Raw genomic sequence first — 21,810 nt, 5'->3', positions numbered from 1 at the left:
TCTCTTGTTATCTGGTGTGCTCCCTGGGGCATTTGGTGGGCCGCTGTGAGATACAGGAAGCTGGACTAGATGGGCCTATGGCCTGATCCAGTGGGGCTGTTCTTATGTTCTTATGTTCTTATGAAGTACTAACTTTTGCATGGCGCCTCACCGCAGCATGCAAGCAGCCCCTCTCCCTCACAGCCATTCTGGGCCACTAGAGCAAAACAGAGGCAATGCTTGCATGCCGCAGTGAGGCACTGTGCAAAACTTAGCGCTTTGCACCCTCTCCAGCAACACTACTTACGTACAGACACTCTCACCCTATTCTGTGAAACTGGTCTTTATGATCAAGCAACTGCAGGCAGGTCTCTCATTCCAAGGTGCAGCACATTCTGAAAGTGTGCAAATTTTTCCCACCCCACTCCCACCATTCCAATGCTTCTCTTTTCTCTGTCCACAGGCACGTGCATTCCCAGTCTACCAAGGCAGTAGCACCCTGACCTAGGGAGCCAGTAAAGTAACAGAGAGACTTTCCTTCTCAATGTTGAATTTACAGATAGAGATGTTAGGAAATGGTGTTATTCACTTTACTCAGAAGTAAGCCCGTGGTGTTCAGTAACATTTAGGCTGCAATCCTATGTTAGTCACCGGAAACAACTGTTACCTTGCACATGCCCGATCTCATCTGATCTTGGAAGCTAAGCAGGGTCAGGCCTGGTTAGTACTTGGATGGGAGACCGCTTGGGAATACCGAGTGCTGTAGGCTTATACCATAGTCTTTCGAGACTGAAGGCTGCCAACCACCGGAAACAAACACCTCTATTTATAGGACAAGGGTTTATTTAGGAAGAAGGCACCCATCAACTCTACGCATAACCAGAGGTTGGGAAAAGGAATGCTTATAAAAAGACTGTTGGAACCCACCTTTCCTTCATCTAAAACACTCACATGACAAACTAGCCTAAACCGAAAACACCCAAATTAAATCACCAGTTTCTAAGGACTAAAACTGGGGAGGGGGAGGAGATTAAAATTCATGCACTCCAGGAAATAACAAATTTGACCATTCACGGGATGTTGGATCTACAACATATATTAACATTTGTGGCCAAACCATTAAAACCTCTCATTCTCCTTGTGCTTGGATCTGCTGCTGAGTTCACCGCCTGCAAAGTGTTTAACAGAAGCATTGGAATAGGCTGTTCTGCTTGAATTTGAATTAAAATAAATTCAGAATGAAGAAATGCCAAGATAACAGATCATCCAGCCTCGCAAAAGATTAAAGAATAGTCCTGCCAAATGTACATTTCTAAAAATACTGCTCATCTGAATGTTATTTAAAAGTGAATGAAAATATCAACCAATAGCCTCCACGGCAGCATTCAAACAACAATATATTCTGAGCTTCAGTTCTATGACCAAGAATGTATTTGCACGGCAACAATGCTGCTGCAGCACCGAAAGAAGCCTTTGCAAGAGTAAATGAGGTTATTTTGGCAGGAAAGCGGATGTACCAAACAAGCGAATTTAACTGAATATGGTAAACAGAGATGGCACGATTAGAGCAAGAGTAAACGTAATAGGGTTCTGAGTTGCTTTGTATTGCTTTGACTGACCACAATATCTGATAAAAGCAGTGGAAAAAAAAGGCTCTGGTTTCCTCTCTCACATAATTGATTATCTTAATGCAATCTGCAGTTTTTCTTTCTTTCTCTTACACATGCAAGCTGAGAGGTAAATCCCCTGAAGTTCAGTAAGTCAGCAACGCTAACAGCCAAGATAGCTGGATGTTGTTGTTGTTCCAATTCATATATTTCAAGGCTGACAAAGATGCAAAGATGTCTTCTTATGTAAACACCTGGCAAGGTTCTATCTATTGCAATCCAGACATAACCAACAGAGAGAGAGAGAGAGAGAGAGAGAGAGAGAGAGAGAGAGAGAGTGTTTTGAAAGGTTTGGGGCAGATTTCTCCCAGAGGGGCGTGCTGTACGTGCTGCATTCCATTAAGCCAGCGGTCTCCAAACTTTTAGGCCAGGGGGCCACATCAAATATCTGGCATGGTGTTGAGGGCAGGAAAAAATAAAATAAATTTTAAATATAAAATTTAAATAAATATATCAGAAAGCCTAAGGCCTTCAGACAGCCCAAAAACATCAGTTTATGAACAACATGAAGTATATGGCGTTTCAGGAAAACCAGGAAGTGATGTTTTTAGACCTTTAAGGTGACATTCCGATGGTCTAAAAACATGATCTCCTCGCATGGCCTCCCTGGTCCTCAGAATGCCCTCCAGACCCAACTGGAGCACAGCTCTGGTCACATTCAGTTGAGTGGGCCAGAGGCTTGCAGGGGGCCAGAGGTTTGTCACAGGCCACATCTGGCCCCCAGGCCGGAGTTTGGAGATCCCTGAATTTAGCAAAGCATTGTTTTGCTGGACAAAGCAGAGCATTGTTCCTGGACAAAGAAATATTGATTCAGTTTGCTAAAACAATGTTAATATGTCAGTAGAATCTCATCAATTTGCCTCCAGATGAGGATTAAGCCATGCCCCTCAGATAAATGTCTAAGAAGAGGGACAGCGTATCATTACTCAGCACTAGAACACGGAGAAGGTAAATACAATAAGTCACAAAAGAGGATAAGCAAGTGGATTCACAATCTTCTGCATGGTCATAACCAAATTAGGGCCCAATCCTAGACAACTTTCCAACACTGATGCAGTCACAATGCAGTCCAGAGGTAGGGGGACAAATGTTCCCTTATCCCAAAGAGGCTTCCATTACAGATCCTCTCTCTCATCACAGGATGCACTGCACCCCTCACTGTTATGGCTGCATCAGTGCTGGAAAGTCGAATAGGACTGGGCCCTTAAGTCTTTTGCTGTCATGACAAAAGGCAACCCTGCGACTGCTGACATAGCATACTTAACCCAAGCCCTAAAAGCAGCATAGGTCCTTGGGCTGACCACTGCAATAACACTGAGATTTGAGCCTATACATAACTGATGTTGACACGGCTTTCCATTTTAACTAGTTTTGACTTTGTTACATTTTGGTGTAAACCACTATTAGTACTCTAGAAACTCTAGAAATTTTAATAAGAAACATATATAAGTGTGCGTCACATAACAATGACATAACAATGAAGACACATTTTCCAATTCCCTATTGTTATGCTATTAGGTCACTAAGCGAGCATTCAGCCCAATCTAGTGACTTTGTTGTGTAAACAGACACTCCCTACCATAAACTTTCTGGCTGAACAGGCTACTGGAGGATGCTTGCTTCTTCTCTGCATTAAGAGCCTCTTTGATGTGTAAACAGACACTCTGCTACAGGCTATGGGAGACCTGACTGCCATAATAAGAGCCTCTTAGTTGTGCTTTGACCACTGTAGTTTATGCGGTCCATCGTTAAGCGGAAGGTTGTTAAGCGGCAGATGCCTGTACATAAAACAGTATAGAGAAGCTATACAGGTATACAGTCATACCAGTGGGACAATTAGCTCATAACCATCTACCATGACTGACTGCATCAAGGCTCATCCCAGCACTAATGGTGTTGCCATTAGGATCCCTTAATTGTAGACACAATCTGACAATTTATGTGTGTGGAGAATACACTGCTCTTCTAATGAAACATGGCCTCTCCCAGATGTTGGTGCATTGTGATGGTAGGTGGAACCCTAGCACCACTGCAATACAAGAACAGTAATGTTGTCCCTGGGACAATGGTTTAACTAAAACTGGAGTCTGGGATGGAACAAGCACAAGACTCTTATAGATGCCAAAGACACTTTACAGCTCTCAGAGGCTTTGTCTGCAAGTTCCCAGCTGCGTGGTTTGGCAACTAAGGGCGCAATCCTAACATGCTCTTGGGCCAGCGCACTTCCTTGGGAGCAAGTCATGCCAGCACATGGAGGTGCGCCGGAGCACGGAGGCTGCATCCATCCTCTGTGGCAGCTTGCTCCAGGTAGGTTGCGCCAGTCCTGGGGGTGGATGGGCAGGGATCAGGAGGCAGGGCTGGGACCCCACATATATGCCAGATCCTGGCCCCCATTCCCGAGCAGTGCGGAGCGGCTGCAAGTCATTATGCTCTCCTTAGACTTATGCTAACTCCAAAGTGGCGCAAGTCCAAGGAGACCCATTGGGACTGCGGTTGTTTACTTGGGGGTAAGGGGAAGAGTTTCCCTTACCTCCAGCTGGGCTACTTTGGGCAACTATCTTGCGTTGGATACAGTGCAGGCCTCCTGTTCTGAACATTCCAGCACAAGACAGGACTGCGCTGCACATATTGCAGTGCACACATCACCTCTGAAGTAAGCCCCACTGGACACCATGGGACTTACTTCAAAAGTAAATATGTCCTGAATCAAACTGTTAATAAGCAGCAACATGCACTCAAGGTTTGTTCCCAACTTTCTGTCTCATTTATTTTTTAAATGAGAAATCATCATCATCTCGATACAAAATACAGAAAAAGTTTTAAAATTTATAAAGTAGAAACACATGAATACATGAACATACACAGGACTGAGCCATTCAAATATATCTGGAGAAACATCCAAAATTCTGCACATAAAGTTAACTATTGGTTAACTTTATATCTTCTTTCTCTCTCTATTTCCAATCTGCTTCTCATTTTCATGTGTCCAATACACTTCAAATGCATTGTGCTACTCATGTTGAAAATAAAAACCCTTTTTCTCACTTTCTCAGCAGTAAATGAGTGATGGTTCCAAATTCACTATGAAGCCTTTCTAGGAATCCAAACTCTCTCTTCCCTCCCCCCTTAGATTCCACAGGAAACAAAACATTTTGAGGCATTTTGCTCTCTACGGAAATTTTGTTTTTGAAAGTTCTTAACTTCTGCAAGCCTATGCAGTTTAGTAAATACCCAGAAACCTCTTCCTTCTTTGTAAGTGGTTCTGCTTTGGCTGCAATCCTTTCGGCAGCAGTAAAGGAGAAGGGAATTTAGAAAGAGATGGATAGATAAGAACACAGATTATATAACATGCACCAAACAACCGTTTGAATTTTCGGCAATTCACCAGATCTTTTCAGCAATTCACCAGATCTCCTTCGGAAAAATGGTTTTAAAATTTACATTACATAAAAGAACTTCAGACTATATTTTAATAAATTAACTTTTGGCCTAGAAGATATTTTCTTCCTTAGGATCCACTGAACTATTGTATCATTGTAGTGAATGAGTGATTATTTTCAATACATATCAGTCAGTTTGGGCTATTGATATAATCTTTGCCACAAATGATTTTTGCACTTAACAGTCACTTTGATGTGATTTTTTTGAATGCACAACCTACGATCTGCTATTTATTGGATACATTACCATGATGGTGCTGGGTGACCCTCAATTTTAATTATGTGTTTTACGATCCACATGCTGCATTCTATTTGCTTTTCCAGCAAAATACAGTTCTCATGGTGCCTGATCATTTCCCCTGTTGCCATACATGTATTTTACAGGCAAGAGCCATGATTAATACACATGCATGCTACTCATATGTGACACCTGTTTATTTTATAAGGCAAAACTAATTCAACAGCCCCAAATGTATCACAAGGTCATCAGTTTAGAAGTGAAAATAAATGAAAACCTAAGCATGTACAGGTTCCTGTTCATAATCAATCAATTTTCTCACAGACACTGTACTTAGCAGCACCTGTGATTAAGATTTTTCTTCCTGAGCTAGTAAAGTGACAAAACAATAATTAATGAAATATGAAACCACAACCGAATCCCTGCATGTGTAAAAATATTGTTGTTTCTTTCAGTCTTTGTTCCTATCATTACTCCTGAAGGTGGGAGACAGGTAATAATGTGGGTGAGACAGATGAATTTGCCATAACTAGCTTCCTCCAGTGCTCACTGTAATTGCTTTAATTAAAAATGTCACAAGCGTGCATCTGTTTTACAGCTCATGCTTCTGTCTACCACAATGCAATTTCTAAAACAGTAACACGGAGAAATAGATGGGCGCAAAGGATAGAGAGAAGTCAACAAGTCCTCCACACCTGTTCAAATGACCTTTGTTCTCAAGCTCATTCTGGTTTGCATATATTAGCTGCCAAGATTTATGGCAAGGTGATGCGAACATGCGGGTTCCATCCGGAAACATGAAGCAAAACTGCTGAGTCATGGGTGCAGGTGGCTTGCTATCTCTCCGTATTGGTTAAGAGAGGTGGGCACATGCTCTCTAAAGAGGAACTAAGTCTTGCTCAGAACAAAAGGGAGACTGAAGGGAAAGGGCTTTTAGACGCAGCAGAGAAAGGCTGAAGTGACTTGTATTCTATTATGCACTATTCAATCAGAATGGCAGGAAAGGACCATGAATGGGTGGGGGAGCATTGTGTGAAAAGACAATAGACTGGGATGCTGGGTGCATTGCAATAGGTATGGCGGGAGTGTACAATGCACATCTCGGAGGTTTAGCAAGAAAATCCTAAATACATTTACTGAAAAGTACATTCCACAACATACAACAAACTTACTTCTTGGTAAATATGCTTAAGACAGCAGTTTGTTCTCACATTGGGCAGCTGCCAGGGATGACTGGACAAATAGAGGCTCAAATGAAAAACACAAGGGAGTGTTCAAATACTTCCATGTTTTCACATGATATACAAAAAAATAAGTGAAGTGTTTTGACTTCTATTCAATCTTAATATCTTTCAAGAGAAGATGTCTGTGAAAACAAAGCTACAGGAAGGAAGCCAGGGACTACAGGAAGGAAGCCTCCAAATTAGGAGACAAACTCCAGAAGAGATAATAATGTCAATGGCTCCTTATAGTAAAAGGATGAGGAACCCTCATTATTCCCACGACCAAAAAAATTACATTGCAGCTTGATCATGTCCATGCCTATCTACAAGGAAGTTCCATTCATTTCAATTGAACTTGCAAATAAGTATAGATGCTCCGCTGCTTAAGAACAGGTTGGGTTCTAGAGGTCCATTTGTAAGCTGTTTTGTTCTGAATTCCAACATTATTATTATCAATAACAAACAGGTTGTGAAGTTGTCTTGTGTTTTCCCTGAGGCATCTGGTGGGCCACTGTGAGATACAGGACGCTGGACCAGGTGGGCCTTTGGTCTGATCCAGTGAGGTTCTTCTTATGTTCTTAAGTGCTTCTTGCTTAATATTCTTGCTTAACTGAAGAACTGAATGTGCAAGCAACAAGCCTGCATGCTACAGAGAGAGTAACAAGAAATAGTAACTGTTCTACTTCTTGTTAGTCACTATCTAAATGGGGAGTGTTAATACTCATTTGATTACAGCAGATCATATGAACTGTCTTTCTTTTAGATTCACATATGTATTACAGAAAGGTATGCTTAACACTTTTGCACTTTTAAGGAGATTCATAAATTGGCCTGTGCGTTGGCAACCTTCAGTCTTGAAAGACTATGGTATCGCGCTCTGAATGGTGGTTCTGGAACAGCGTCTAGTGTGGCTGAAAAGGCCGATTCGGGAGTGACAACCCCTTCTACACCGGGAGCAAGTGCAGTCTGTCCCTGGCCTGTCTCCCTGGCTATGGGCCTTCCTTCTTTGCCTCTTTGCCTCAGACTGTTGGCCAAGTGTCTCTTCAAACTGGGAAAGGCCATGCTGCACAGCCTGCCTCCAAGCGGGCTGCTCAGAGGCCAGGGTTTCCCACCTGTTGAGGTCCACTCCTAAGGCCTTCAGATCCCTCTTGCAGATGTCCTTGTATCGCAGCTGTGATCCACCTGTAGGGCGCTTTCCTTGCACGAGTTCTCCATAGAGGAGATCCTTTGGGATCCGGCCACTGTAAATTGGCCACTGTAGTTCTAATTATCCAGTTGATGTGAGATACAACTAGGGACTTACACTAATCCAGTTTAGGCTACAATCCTATCCACACTTTCCTAGGAGTAAGTCCCATTGACTATAATGAGGTTTACTTCTGAGGAGAGATACATAGGATTGGGCTCTTAAAGTTGTCTACAGATCTTTGATCACTCCTGCAAGTCCCATCCCTTATTTATGCAAAGATTGGAAATGAAGGGGGGAACCCATAAACAAGGGAAGTATCTGGTTCCTCTTACAGACCAATGAATGACCAACAGGACACCAAAGGTGTGCAGATTGTGCATCTATTTGCAAGCCTCTCACGTGTAATACTCCTAATTATTACACTAAGGGCGCAATCCTAACTCATGCTGGAACAGGCAGACCAATAGGCCTGCATTGTATCCAACGTGAGGTAGGTTGGGGCTGGGGTGCAACTCAGAGTAAGGGGATTTTATTCCCCTTACCCCAAGAAATGCCCCAGGCAGCCCTATGGTTCTGTGCCCATGGTTTTGTGGGTGTAAATTCAAGTAGCCCATGTAAGGTTGCTTCGTAAGGCTGGGAACGGGGGTTAGGATCCACATGGCAAACCATGCAGCTGCTATTACAACTGGGCAATTAGACAGTTATGATGCAAACATGGCTTGCCACTGGCATAAAGTAATGTATATACTGGTGCTCAAAATGCTTCTGGCAAAGCTTCCTAAAACTGTCCATGTAACAAGAAATGTGCCTCCTACTTGCACCTCAAGCATACATCACCTATTCCTCTGGTTTAGGGCCCAGGAGAGAAAGGGACAGGATGGGATGGGAAATCAGGGATAGGATTCAAGCACAAGTTGCTTCCATCAGCATCCATCCCCTCCCTCCCCTGAATGGCCCTCTGCCCTCCCCAAAATGCCCCCTTCACCCACGTACCAGGCTCAGAAGGGGCTGGGCTCTGCAGAAGCAGGCATGTGGAGCTGCCAACTGGTTCCATCGGCAGCTTCTGCAGTTACAACAGCAGAAGGCAACTTCCACTGCCGTAATCATCACATAGGATTGGACTGTTAGTCATTTTCCTGCACAAACTAGCACATGGAGCATAGCACCCTCCCTTGGAGGGGCAGAAGTGAAACCACATGTATTCATGTTGGTTTTTTTAAAATAAAAACAGCCAGCTATTTGTTTCAGGAATGTATATGTTCCAAAAGGTACAGCGTTAAGATACAGCGCAACACAAACTGCACTGCAACCCCCGGGTAAGACAGCTTAATGAACACAGTTCCTGTCAGGTGATAAATCAGATGCCCTTTATCTTGTGTGTCACAGCTGCATACACTACAATACTGACAGCAACAGCTACTATAACCAGCATTTCTACTGACAGGTGATAAATCAGGTGCCCTTTAACTCGTGTGTATCAGTTGCAAATTTAGTTAATTAGAAATTCATGCTTACTTCTTTTTATGTATTATTTCCCAGAAGATTTACCATGAGCTGTCATATTTGACTACTTCCCAGGATTAAGGTCTTCAGATATTTAGCAAGTACAGTACACCCATAAGATTGTACAGCAAGCACTTCACTAGAGAGCACTAAGTCCTTGGGTATTTTGCAAACTGCAGAAACTATTGGAAGAGAAGAGGATCAGCTGCCATTCTGTTGTAGTTGAGGGTTACTGAAGTGTTTAACTGATATGTGGCTGGGGATTAGGAGCTCTGCTGTAAACCAGCAATGCACAGAGAGGGGTATTACAGCCATAGAGTGGAAGTCAGTAGTCAAATTGGTACAGAGAAAAATGAAAGAAAAAGTTCCACCTACACTTATATTTCTTTGAAACTAAATTGAGATTAATTATGCTGTCAAAAAGATGGATTAAGATTTGATTTAGGTTTTTACCTTGTAAGTAAAAATTAACTCGAGGTGACTAGGTAAAGCCCCAAACCCACAACATCCAAGCTCTTTTTTCTGCCAAAATAGACTCTGGTGTGGAAGACCAAGTATCCAGTATTTTTTTTTTCATCTTTCTTGTCCCATCATGAAATTATCCCAGTGACTGCAGAGTCTACTTCTGCACCAAACAAGTCAAATCAAATGAAATGTTAGTCTACAACTGTCATCTAGTTCACAAAAAGTCATTATGGAACATTAGAAATCTGGTGTTTTTTGCTTTTTTTAAAATACAGGTAATAGGGTAAGAGGCACTATTTTCCTATTTGCCCCTGCTAATTGGGTAAGAGGCACTTTTTCAAGTGGGTGCTCCTTTTTTTTAGCAGGGGGAGAGTAACTGGCCCACCTCACCCCAGCACTGTCTGTTCTAGTGGCTGTCTGCTGGTATTCATTTGCATCTTTTTAGATTGTGAGCCCTTTTGGGACAGGGAGCCATTTAGTTATTTGATTTTTCTCTGTAAACCACTTTGTGAACTTTTAGTTGAAAAGCGGTATATAAATACTGTTAATAATAATAATAATAATAGGATGTCTATGATGCTGAACTGGTTTATCTTTCCAAAGTCAAACTATATATGAAGTAATAAAAATAATGTTGGTGAGACAAGATTAAGGAATACTGAGTTATTTCAGAGTCACTGAAATGAAAAGAATGTCAGCATTGTGACAGATGAAACTTCAGGTTGAGAAATGAAGAATTTTTTTTATAATAAGCTCATTGATGGGTTCTAAATTAATAGAAAAGCACTCTGGAGATGACTGAACAGGTTAAAGAAAACCTTCTCCTTGTGCAGAAGCGGATAAAAGCTTAAGTGGTGCAATAAGTATTATAATAATACATTTTAGAAAACAAGAAAAAAGAATTAACATGATGAATAAATGACATGCAGATATAAGTGACAAAACAGAGTGGAAATAATGTTAAAATTATTTAGATACGTGTTTTAGTGTCCACCTTCATCAGTAACACAGATTTCAAACCAGACACTGGGAATCAAGTTCTCTCCATTGTAAAAATGGAGAGAATTTACAAATGTGATGTGCTCTAAAGGGGCAAAAGAGGTTTAAACAAGTTGAAAACAAAAGCAAAAGTTTAAATATTATCTAAATTGAGTACTTGGAGCATTAGGTGTTCAGTCTGTGTATCCAGAAGCTATTCTTGCTTGCTTCTAGTATTGAAAGTTAAAAATATTTCCAGATTTGAAAAGTTGTGGTCAAAAAAATTAAAGTGTCTTGCAGGACAATGTTCAGCTACCTTTTGCGCAGATTTCAGAAAGACATTTATATGGTAATTCATATGAATACTGAATTTTAATTTCATCACCAAGATATAGCCATAGATGGATCTCTGTTTTTCATCATAAATGTTATTTTTGCACAGTATACATACTCTGTGTTTTCCTGACTTAAAAGCTGCACTATCTCTTAAACCTATATTGCAAATCTTGATGGCTCTAAATTCACTTTAAAACCAAACCCCAAAAAAGTGCAAATTATGATTCTTAATATCTGTGTACCACACAGAACCATTAGCAAAAACATGCTACAGATCTGCTAGTGCCAAGCATGTCCTTAATTTTCTCCCTTGGCACATTTCAATAATTAATTATAGATACATTTTCCACCATCAGCTGCCTTGTTTCCATGATGGTAGAAATCAATTGTCACCAACTTCAACTGATTAAAATGTAATACGTCCAAGCTTAGAAGTAGACACTGTTGCTCATGACAGTATGTACTGATCTAGGGGTTTTTTTTTCCCCTCCAAGGGCTGTTCTCTTTTACTTAAACTGATGACAAGCCACAATGTGTCCCCACAGCAGGTCAATGTTGTAGATCTCAACGCTATAAATGTCACCAAAATTAACTGGAACTCCTAATAGGTCACTCAATGAGCTTTACAATGCACAGAGGGCAAAATCAGGCTGTCTAGGCACTCATGATTAATGACACCAAAAATTAGCAAGTACACAGAGTTTGTGAGTTAGACTGGAGAGAGAGAAAAAAAGAGCTTTCCATGAATCATGCATGCAGATGTCTCGTCTTGCCCTGGGGAAAATACAATGGGATCTAGAAGATTTTAATACATTATAATTATTAGATGTAAAAGCTACAAATTGGGGAGGGGGAAGAGAAAAATAAAAGGCAGTCCCCTTGCAACAGGTTGATGACAAGCTTCTGGTTAAGAAGAAAATAATAACAGATAGAGCCTTGACCACAACAAGCCCTTTTCCCTGACATGAATTATGCTCCGATTCTGCTCTGCCAGGTTCTATGTGGGAACAGGGTTTAATAGGGTTGTTCAAATCTGGTTCAAGGTTAAAATGAAACTAAACATAGAGCAGATGTGCTATAATCTTGCAACTTTGTCTTTGCTTAGTCAAACAGCAGATTCTCAAGAAGAAGTGAATTCTTCTCGGTAAAATAATTATCCTAGACAAGAATGGGGCAGAATGAGAAGCAGAATGCTGAGAAATAGGAGTATCACCCAGGATTCAATGGCAAGAAATATTTACAGGAAGCTTTCCAGCAGGGTACAGTGACACTTATAGGGAAGCGCTGAACACAGGGAAAGGAGCTTTCCTCAAAGCAACGAGGGAAAGCTTTTTACATAAACCATAACTTGGTTTCCCAGGCAGAACAAACATGTTGGAAGTTGCAGCACCAGCATGGATGGAATGACCAGCACTGAGATCTGATGAGACCCACTTTTCAGAGTGGGGGATAAGATGAAAACCTGCTCATTAGTCAATCATCAGGATACACCTGATGTGGACCCACCTGATGTTCACTTGTGGGGGGGGGGGGAAGGTTGGAAACCACTGTCTTCAAGGGAAGAACATCTTGAAAATTTCTGGTAGTTGGAAGGCATAAAACAGGACTACAAAATCACCCATACATGCAATGATCCTGATGATATACCAGCACCTTCTGGATCCTCCTGCCTGAGATTAGTGAATTTACAGGCTCAGTAGGAAAGCCCACAATAATGGCTTGAGCTGCAATCCTATACTCCAAGCTAACTGTTTAAGGGCCCAATCCTAACAGAACTGCGCTGACTCAGTGCTGGTGCTAGCTCAATGCAAGCCCGCGCTGAGTCAACGCCGGACGAAGGATGAACAAATGCTATCCAGAGCTCTGGGTGAGTGTCAGGCAGCTGAGTGGTAAGTCAGGGCATGAGGGGAGGTGTTCTGGGGTGGGGGCAGAGTGGGGAGAAGATGGGATGTGTGGGAGCAGGGCAAAAGGGGGGCGGAGGCGGCAGCAGACTCTGCTGCCATATCCTAACCCCCCTCCTGGCCCGGGAGACTTGACACAGGTCTCCTCAAATCTGCACCCACTCAATAGCAGGCCTGGATCTAAGGAGACCCATTGGGGCCACCTGGGAATCATAGTCCTGGCGCTGCTTGCCAGCTCCATAGGATGTAGTGGTCACCATTTTGGCACCGCTGCAGCCCTGGACACTGGGAAGCCCAGGATTGGGCTGCCCGTCTCACCGAATGCAATGGGATTCCAAGTAGATATGCACAGGATCGAGCTGTTATTGTGTCATTTATAGTACTGAGCCTCAGAAGTTAGATATTATTCTCACAATCCATTTTACATAAAAATGTAATAAAAATTTTAATTTTTAATTTAATTTAGCTTTACTTTTAATTACTGCAGATTATTGCCTCCCACCCTCCACAGCTAGTATTCCAGAGATATAGCGGCTCTGAAAGTGAGAAGGTGTGTGTGAGAGAGATGCTCACCACACAATGCATAGCTTTATAATTATGGTCATAATGCAGTTTTCGAAGATTTTAAGTAGAGATTTCAAGATGTTTTTATTAAAATCAGACTGAATTTTAATCCAATGTATTCTTAAGGAGAGACACTACAATTAAAATGTTACTTTTTAAAAATCTGGGTTTATTTAATTTTTATTTCTAATATCACTAATGTTTAGCTACCCTGCTAACTGGGTTCCCAACCTGACGTTTGGAGAAAAAGGAATGAAAAAGGAATGAATGAAAAGAAATAATATGAGCTGTAGGTCATATTATGGCTGAGCTGTTAAAAAGTACACTTCTGTACTTCTGAACTCATTAAGAGGTGCACACTGCCTGTATCTGTTAATGATATAAACGTTTATGTGGAGCATTGTGCATATATAAATACAATTTGTGCCCCAAATCCCCTTCACATTACAATTGCTTTAGGTTCACTCAATGGAAGAAATGCCCAAGATACACATTTTAACACTGTGACAGAAGGCCCACATATCTGTCACCAGTGAGTTGATAATAGACTGCCCTGTAACCACAATAAAGTCTGCCCCCATGGATACACTCTTGTGCAGCAGATGCTTAAGAGATGCTTAAGACAAGGCAAATTTCCTATGTAGGTATTATTTCTATGTAAACAATTGGAACGTGCTGGAATCCCTAGCATGTATTCACTGCTGAAACAGAGACGCCTGCGTTGGCTCGGCCATGTCATGAGAATGGATGATGGTCGGATCCCAAAGGATCTCCTCTATGGAGAACTCGTGCAAGGAAAGCGCCCTACAGGTAGACCACAGCTGCGATACAAGGACATCTGCAAGAGGGATCTGAAGGCCTTAGGGATGGACCTCAACAAGTGGGAAACCCTGGCCTCTGAGCGGCCCACTTGGAGGCAGGCTGTGCAGCATGGCCTTTCCCAGTTTGAAGAGACACTTGGCCAACAGTCTGAGGCTATGAGGCAAAGAAGGAAGGCCCATAGACAGGGAGACAGACCAGGGACAGACTGCACTTGCTCCCGGTGTGGAAGGGATTGTCACTCCCGGATTGGCCTTTTCAGCCACACTAGACGCTGTGCCAGAACCACCTTTCAGAGCGCGATACCATAGTCTTTCGAGACTGAAGGTTGCCAATACAAAAAAATTGTTAAGTACAACATCTGTACATCACAAGTGCACACATCTGTTTCTTCATGGATACACATCCTATGGCACTGCTAACCAACATCAGCTTCCAGCTATGTGAAAGTGCGTTTCAAGAGATACATGTACATTCTTGTCACATAATAGTATATTCACCAGTTCATATAATTTCCTGCAAGGACGTTACATCCATGTAGGAAATGATTCTGAAGCACAATAGACTCATTTTTCAGGCATGAGAATTGCTTCTCACCCATGAATGGCAGAGTGTCTGCTATTTTTCTCTAGTTATTCATCAAGTATAATAATAATAATAATAATAATAATAATAATAATGCCCAATGAAACAGGAAGAAATCCCCTAGGACAGTGGTCCTCAAACCGATGGGTCATGACCCTGCTCTTTTCCCTTTAAAGGGTGAGGACAGGGTAAATCAGCTATGCGATACCCAGGATCGCATTGCTTACAGGGGAAGGGGGGCTAAGTGAAAGTAGCAATCGCGACCCACTTCTGGTTTCACAATCACAATCTTGGAAGTGGGTCACGGTCGCTACTTTCACTTTCTACAAGCCTCAGGGAGCCCTGCAGAGCACTCCATGGGGCTCCCCATATCCCTTGGACCCCAGCAGCAGGTATGTTACCTTCAAAATTAGCCCGTCTTCCTCAGCAGTGGCATGATCCTGGGCATTGTGTTGCTACCTTCCCCCCTCCCCTGCAAAGACTTATCTTGGGAGATTTACTCCCAAGAAGTTTGAGTGCCCTAGGAGAAACTGTAGTTATCAAACCAACTCATCAGGAATGACAGGACCATGCTATTCATTTTATCTCAGTTATCAAAAGACCACCAGCCTAACCTCTTCAAACAACTCTCTTTAAAAACACTGAGAAAGTGTCTGTGAGCACATTAAGAACATGCTAGGCAGTCCAATTCTATGCCAGACTCTGCTGGCAGATCAAGCATGTGCGCTATTACATGCTGTAACACATGCTGTGCCAATGTGAAGGCCCACAGAAAGGCCTGTGCCAGTCTCCTGCAACCAGCAGGAGGCCAATGCCCGCCACAGCAGGTAAGCACTCTGCAGGACAGTGGAAGGAAGGCAGAACAGGGAGGGGAGGGAGTGTAACAGGGCAGGAGGAAATCAGGGCTGGGAGGAGTGGGGACGGTGGAAGAGGTCTCCACCATATCCTATTCCCCCCCCCATCCTGAACCTGAAAGTCCAACATGGGGTATCCTAGATTTGCACCAGCTGAAATGTCTGCGTGACTTCCTCTTTGCCGACGATGCAGCTATCACTACCCACTCTGCCAAAGATCTCCAGCAGCTCATGGATCGTTTTAGCAAGGCCTGCCAAGATTTTGGACTGACAATCAGCCTGAAGAAAACACAGGTCATGGTTCAGGATGTGGACTCACCTCCCTGCATTACAATCTCTGAGCATGAACTGGAGGTTGTCCATGACTTTGTGTACCTTGGCTCAACGATCTCCGACACTCTTTCTCTCGATACCGAGCTAAACAAGCGCATCGGTAAAGCAGCTACCACGTTTTCCAGACTCACAAAGAGAGTCTGGTCCAACAAGAAGCTGACGGAACATACCAAGATCCAGGTCTACAGAGCTTGCGTCCTGAGTACACTTCTGTACTGCAGCGAGTCATGGACTCTTCACTCACAACAGGAGAGGAAACTGAGCGCTTTCCACATGCGCTGCCTCCGACGCATCCTCGGCATCACCTGGCAGGACAAAGTTCCAAACAACACAGTCCTGGAACGTGCTGGAATCCCTAGCATGTATTCACTGCTGAAACAGAGACGCCTGCGTTGGCTTGGTCATGTCGTGAGAATGGATGATGGCCGGATCCCAAAGGATCTCCTCTATGGAGAACTCGTGCAAGGAAAGCGCCCTACAGGTAGACCACAGCTGCGATACAAGGACATCTGCAAGAGGGATCTGAAGGCCTTAGGGATGGACCTCAACAAGTGGGAAACCCTGGCCTCTGAGCGGCCTGCTTGGAGGCAGGCTGTGCAGCATGGCCTTTCCCAGTTTGAAGAGACACTTTGCCAACAGTCTGAGGCTAAGAGGCAAAGAAGGAAGGCCCATAGCCAGGGAGACAGACCAGGGACAGACTGCACTTGCTCCCGGTGTGGAAGGGATTGTCACTCCCGGATTGGCCTTTTCAGCCACACTAGACGCTGTGCCAGAACCACCTTTCAGAGCGCGATACCATAGTCTTTCGAGACTGAAGGTTGCCAATATACAGCTGGTGTGGATCCAAGTAGACCCATTGAGGCTGCTGGGGTTTTACTCGGAATAAGGGATGAAGGTCCAGTTACCTCCAGGAGTCCTCCAGCTGCACTGGCCCCATTGCACCACAACATGGGAATTTGGTAAGGGTTGGGCTGTGAATTTATTTCCATTTTAGTTACATTCAAAAAGACAATGACTTCTTTTGATGCACTACAGAAAGTCAAACTCTGTGCTGGCTTTAATGGAGCACTCCCCAGCCTGAACATCACCTACAGAAGCCAACATGAATCCTACGAGGAGTGCATCAGAAGCTCTTTGGTGTCACTCTTCATTATACAGGCTAAAGAACAACAAATACAGGGATTTGTCCTCTTCTGTTATCTTCAGATCAAACCTATCTAATGTCTTGCAGCTTGGTGCACGCTGCCAGAAAGACAGCGTGAAATCCAGTCATTAGATGGTATCTTAATCTAGAAATCGGTCACCAAGGCAAAAATGGCAATAGTATCATAGGATTGAATCTGATAGATTCTAGCACAGTGCAATTTTCCTTCAGTAAAAACACAAGCGGGCTCCTCAAATCAAGGAAACGAAGAACATTCCACTTCAATTCTGAACAACAGCCGTTCTGCAAAAGTAGATTAGACTGTAATCTCTTCCAAGTTCCAGCTGTGCACCATCCTCTGCCTCAAGGTTCAATCTCCACATCTACCTAAGATGTAAACAAGACAATCTTCATTTTTCCATAAGGCAAAGGACTGGTGTCAGGCACACTTGGCAATTGCAACACTTGATCCAAATAACAGAACTCCGAGCCCAATCCTGTGGTCCGCACCACGGACCACAGTCGCAAACATGCCGAAAGGCACGTTTGTGGGGCTTACTGCCGGACTCCCACCGGAGCTGGCTCAGTTCCAGCCGGCACTGAGCCAATGCACAGCGGGCGCCTGCGTTCCATGGCTCAGCGGTCTCTGTGACCGCCGGGCTGCGGAACAGGAAATTGGGGTGTGGTCAGAGGCGTGGGGGAGGCGTTCCGGGGAGGGGGAGGCGTGGTCAGGGGCATAGGGGGGTGTTCCCAGGGGCGGGGGAGAGGTGGGTCTGTGGAGCCACGCTCTGCAGGATCCAGGGTGCTCGGGCAGGGCTGCTCACCCTACATGAGCGCCTTCACTTTAGGGGCAACCAAACAGTCACCACTAAAGTGAGTAGTCCCATTGCAGGACTGCTTCCCTTACTTGGGGGAAGGGGACAAAAGTCCCCTTCTCCCAAGGAGCCTCCCGCGGCAGTGCAGGGGCTCTGGATCCGGCGGGAGCCCTTTGTGGAGCAGCCAGGTCCCGCAGCGCCGGGCAGCTCAGGATTGGGCTGTCAGTTATATTAACAGAAACCCAAACTGGAATCCACTCAAGTATGGGTAAATTCTTTTAGAAGTTTCAGGTTTTACCTACTATACAAGTTACTGGGCAGACCTGGAACTTGAGCAGCAGAACAGCAGTAATAAATGATACTTAGGGTGAGAGAGTGGGATGAAGGTGACTTTCCATCTCTCCCCTTTCTTCTTCTGATTCCTAGATGAGTTTGAAAATGGTGTTATTCACCATACTCAGAAGTAAGTCTATTGTATTCAGTAAGACTTAGTGTGCAAACCTTTTTTACTCACCAGAAACAAACACCTCTACTGATCACTTTTGTAAGTCACCTCCACAGATATGATTAGAAAGGGAATCAAAACAGTTTTCACCGCCACTCTCCCAAGCCTGCCATTTCTTGGATACGTTATTACTAGAAGTGTTCTTAAATATGTTTTTGTTCGTGTTTTTTTTTTTGGGGGGGGGGGACATATTTAGTTTTTTGACAAAAAATTTGAAGTGCAGAAAGCGGTGCTATGTGTTTTTATTCCAAGGGCACATTTTTGAAAAGGAGAATTATAAATTATAATTGCTATAAATGTGTACTAGTTAGGTGATATAGATGGTATAGTGTCAGCAGATGCAGCCACAGTCATTAACCATGCACCATCAACCCAGCCCAGCCCAGTCCAACCAGTCTACAGCGATTGATTAGAGTTGTTAGAAAATGGTGTTTTTTTGCAGTTTTTTGTTTTTACAAAAATAAGAAGTGCAGAAAGCGGTTTTACGTGTTTTTATTTCATTATCACTGAAAAATCACACCTCTGTAACTTATCACCTTCTAAGGCTTTTTCTTGGAGGTCAACGTCAACCTCACATTGCACTTTGTTCCATAGGCAAGATCTCTTTGTGCAGTGCCTAACTGGCCTTGAAAACTGATTATCACAAGATGTGATTGCTACAAGCTTAGATCGCTTTTCACAAGTGAACAAGGACTTGACCCATCAATGGCTGAATATATTCAGCTGAATCCACCTTTGCTGTAATGGTGACCTATGATATGATCAGAAGGTCAAGCTGTCACCTACACAAGGCCGTTTTTGGCTTTCCAGAATATGATGAAGCATTTTCAAATAAAAAATGACCAACAAACCAGGTAACTGACAATACTGGACTAATCAACTGACAAGGGCATCCCAGCACTGGAAAAGATAAGCAACTTTTATGCTTGGTAATTGGTGCTGTACTATTGGGAAGTGATAATTATGCAATTTGCTAAAATTGTATTTTAGGGTTAAACACATGCTCCATAAAAGAGATTTTCAGTGGGTAAACAGCACAGAGGTAAAGAATTTAAAACCCTCTACTTCCACAGTGTGATCTGGAGCCAAACCGTGGCACTGCTTACCTGCTGCTGCTCTCAAGCAAATGTCACTGCACAATGGCATGTAGTTATGAGGGAAATTAAGAACTTCTGTTGTGGCTTATGAAGGCTTTTTTGACAGTAAAGTGTGCAGGATAACTTCTGCCTATCTTGGGACAGAAATTGGAATAAATGCTGGTGTGATAAGGGCAGTTTATATGCTCTTTTTAAATTTTTCATAAGAACATAAGAAGAGCCCTGCTGGATCAGGCCAAAGGCCCATCTAGTCCAGTTTCCTGTATCTCACAGTAGCCCACCAAATGCCTCAAGGAGCACACAAGAGAACAAGAGACCTGCATCCTGGTGCCCTCTGTTGCACCTGGCATTCTGAGGTAGCCTACTTCTAAAACCAGGAGGTCAATGAAATTTAAGTTAAAAACAAAGATTTAAAGCAAAGAAAGCAGTGGCATCAAATTCTAATGAGCAATAACATGCTTCTTATACTTTCAACAGGTAAGGAACTGCAAATTCTAAAAAACATGCATCATTTTGACAGCATTATTGCTACGTAGGGATAGATGTTGATTATGCCATTTTACATCATAAAATGCAGCACTTTCCTTTCATATACTGTTCTGTTGCTAAACTATGCAAGCTTTCTCTGGGTCTTTGGGTATCTCCCCTTTCAAACTGTCATTTTTGCTTTTGCCTGCCAATCAACAATGCTGTGATCAGTGCTTCATGAATAAAATTAATGCATTTCTCATGCTGTGGAAGACAAGTCTTTGTTCATTCCAGGGGCTTTGTAATAATTAAAGTGCAACAGCATAAACAGAGTGCCCTATACAAGGCTCAACTGCCTACACATGCACCCAGGCAGAAACTGTATGGGTTTTTCTTTATTCCTAACAATGCTCATTTACAAAGGTCAATCCAGCCCTGATAGGCAGCTTAGTTCAGACACACAAAGAAATCTGAGTCCCACAGATATCAACAAAAGTGTGTAAGATATACTGTTTCTGTAACATCAGATCAGCCCAAAATGCAGATGTTCAGCTATTTCATTATCAATAACTAACTTTTGCTTGATATCATTGGGGGGCTGAAGCCAGAGAAGTTTCCATGAATAGGAGAAAAAGCCTAATGCTACAGACCATCTTGTGTGATCACGCTCATTGCTGTTCACTCTCTTTCCACTCATTTCACTCTCTTGAAATGACTCGCCCTTGAATGGGCACGTGGAGGACAGCCTGTAGTTATGCTGGACTTAAAATCAACCAGACATTACCATGTAAATTAGTCTGCTATATTAGTTTTTCCCCAATAAAACAAAATTTACAAAAATAACTTAAGAGTAACAATAGCAACCAAGCAAAAATCAACAATCTACATTGCTGGTCAGATAGCAACTAATGATGCATTTTACTGGCCTTTGATCCATTCTGAGTCTACCCCCTTTAACAGGGTTTGTTTTCTTTTATAGGGGTTAGGTTCTTTCCCCTCTCCAACTGCTACTTACAAGGAAGCAGGAAAATATCCAAGTTCTAGAACACAAAAAACTTTGCAATATCTTATAGGGCCAGTTCAGTTATGGCAGAACAATTAGGTATGTTTACCATATGTCCAAGGGCTTAGGGCAAGCACCAGACTGGTAAGTTGGGGAGGCATTCCGGTGCAGAGGAGATCAGGGAAAGGCAGGGGAGGGGAAGGGAGCAGGGCAGGACCAGTGGAGCTCTGCTCTGCCAGATCCATAGCCCTGCATTGGGCTTCCCGGTCCAGCAAGGGGTTTCTTTTGCACCAGCTAAACAGACAGCACAGAATCAAGGAGCCCCAATGTGAGGCCTCCTCCCTTACGAAGGCGAAGGGGACAAATGTCCATTTTGGCACTGCTGCAGCCCTGGCAACTGTGCAGCTCAGGATTGGGCTGTTAGTCCTGAGTTAATATGCACAAAACTCTAAGTAAGAATTAGTGTATTGGTCTTCTTTCTGTGCAGGTGTTGGGGCCAGTCCCTGCCCCCAGCATCCTGTGCCAACCGCCCAGTCACCCCCGAGAAGGGGGGAAGGCAACGAGGGGAGGAACCCCAGAACCACCACCGCCAGCTAGGAGGACCATGCAGTAACCCCTGGAGACGGCTCAAGGGTGGAAGGAGGGGCTGCAACTCCCAGGGAATGCTGACAGTGGGTGCAGGGCTGCCAGTACCCTGAGGAGAT

The 21,810-nt window shown here is 43.4% G+C and overlaps 1 protein-coding gene and 1 pseudogene across 5 annotated transcripts in view; one reads left to right on the top strand and one right to left on the bottom strand.

The window, feature by feature from the left end:
• TOX2 (TOX high mobility group box family member 2) overlaps positions 1 to 21,810 on the bottom strand; it is a 294,999-nt gene that overhangs the window by 231,848 nt on the left and 41,341 nt on the right. The window contains exon 1 of one of the 5 annotated variants that reach the window (XM_066625155.1): positions 17,163 to 17,183. The exons of the other annotated variants lie outside the window; for them this stretch is intronic. The gene's annotated coding sequence lies outside the window, so the exon portion shown is untranslated. Of the gene's footprint in view, positions 1 to 17,162; positions 17,184 to 21,810 lie in introns of those variants that run through there. 5 annotated transcript variants of the gene reach the window in all.
• LOC136650348 (5S ribosomal RNA) lies at positions 632 to 748 on the top strand (annotated as a pseudogene).

This window comes from Tiliqua scincoides, chromosome 4, assembly GCF_035046505.1.
Source record: "Tiliqua scincoides isolate rTilSci1 chromosome 4, rTilSci1.hap2, whole genome shotgun sequence".
Classification (NCBI taxonomy): domain Eukaryota; kingdom Metazoa; phylum Chordata; class Lepidosauria; order Squamata; family Scincidae; genus Tiliqua; species Tiliqua scincoides.
This window is presented reverse-complemented; position numbering and strand designations above follow the sequence as displayed.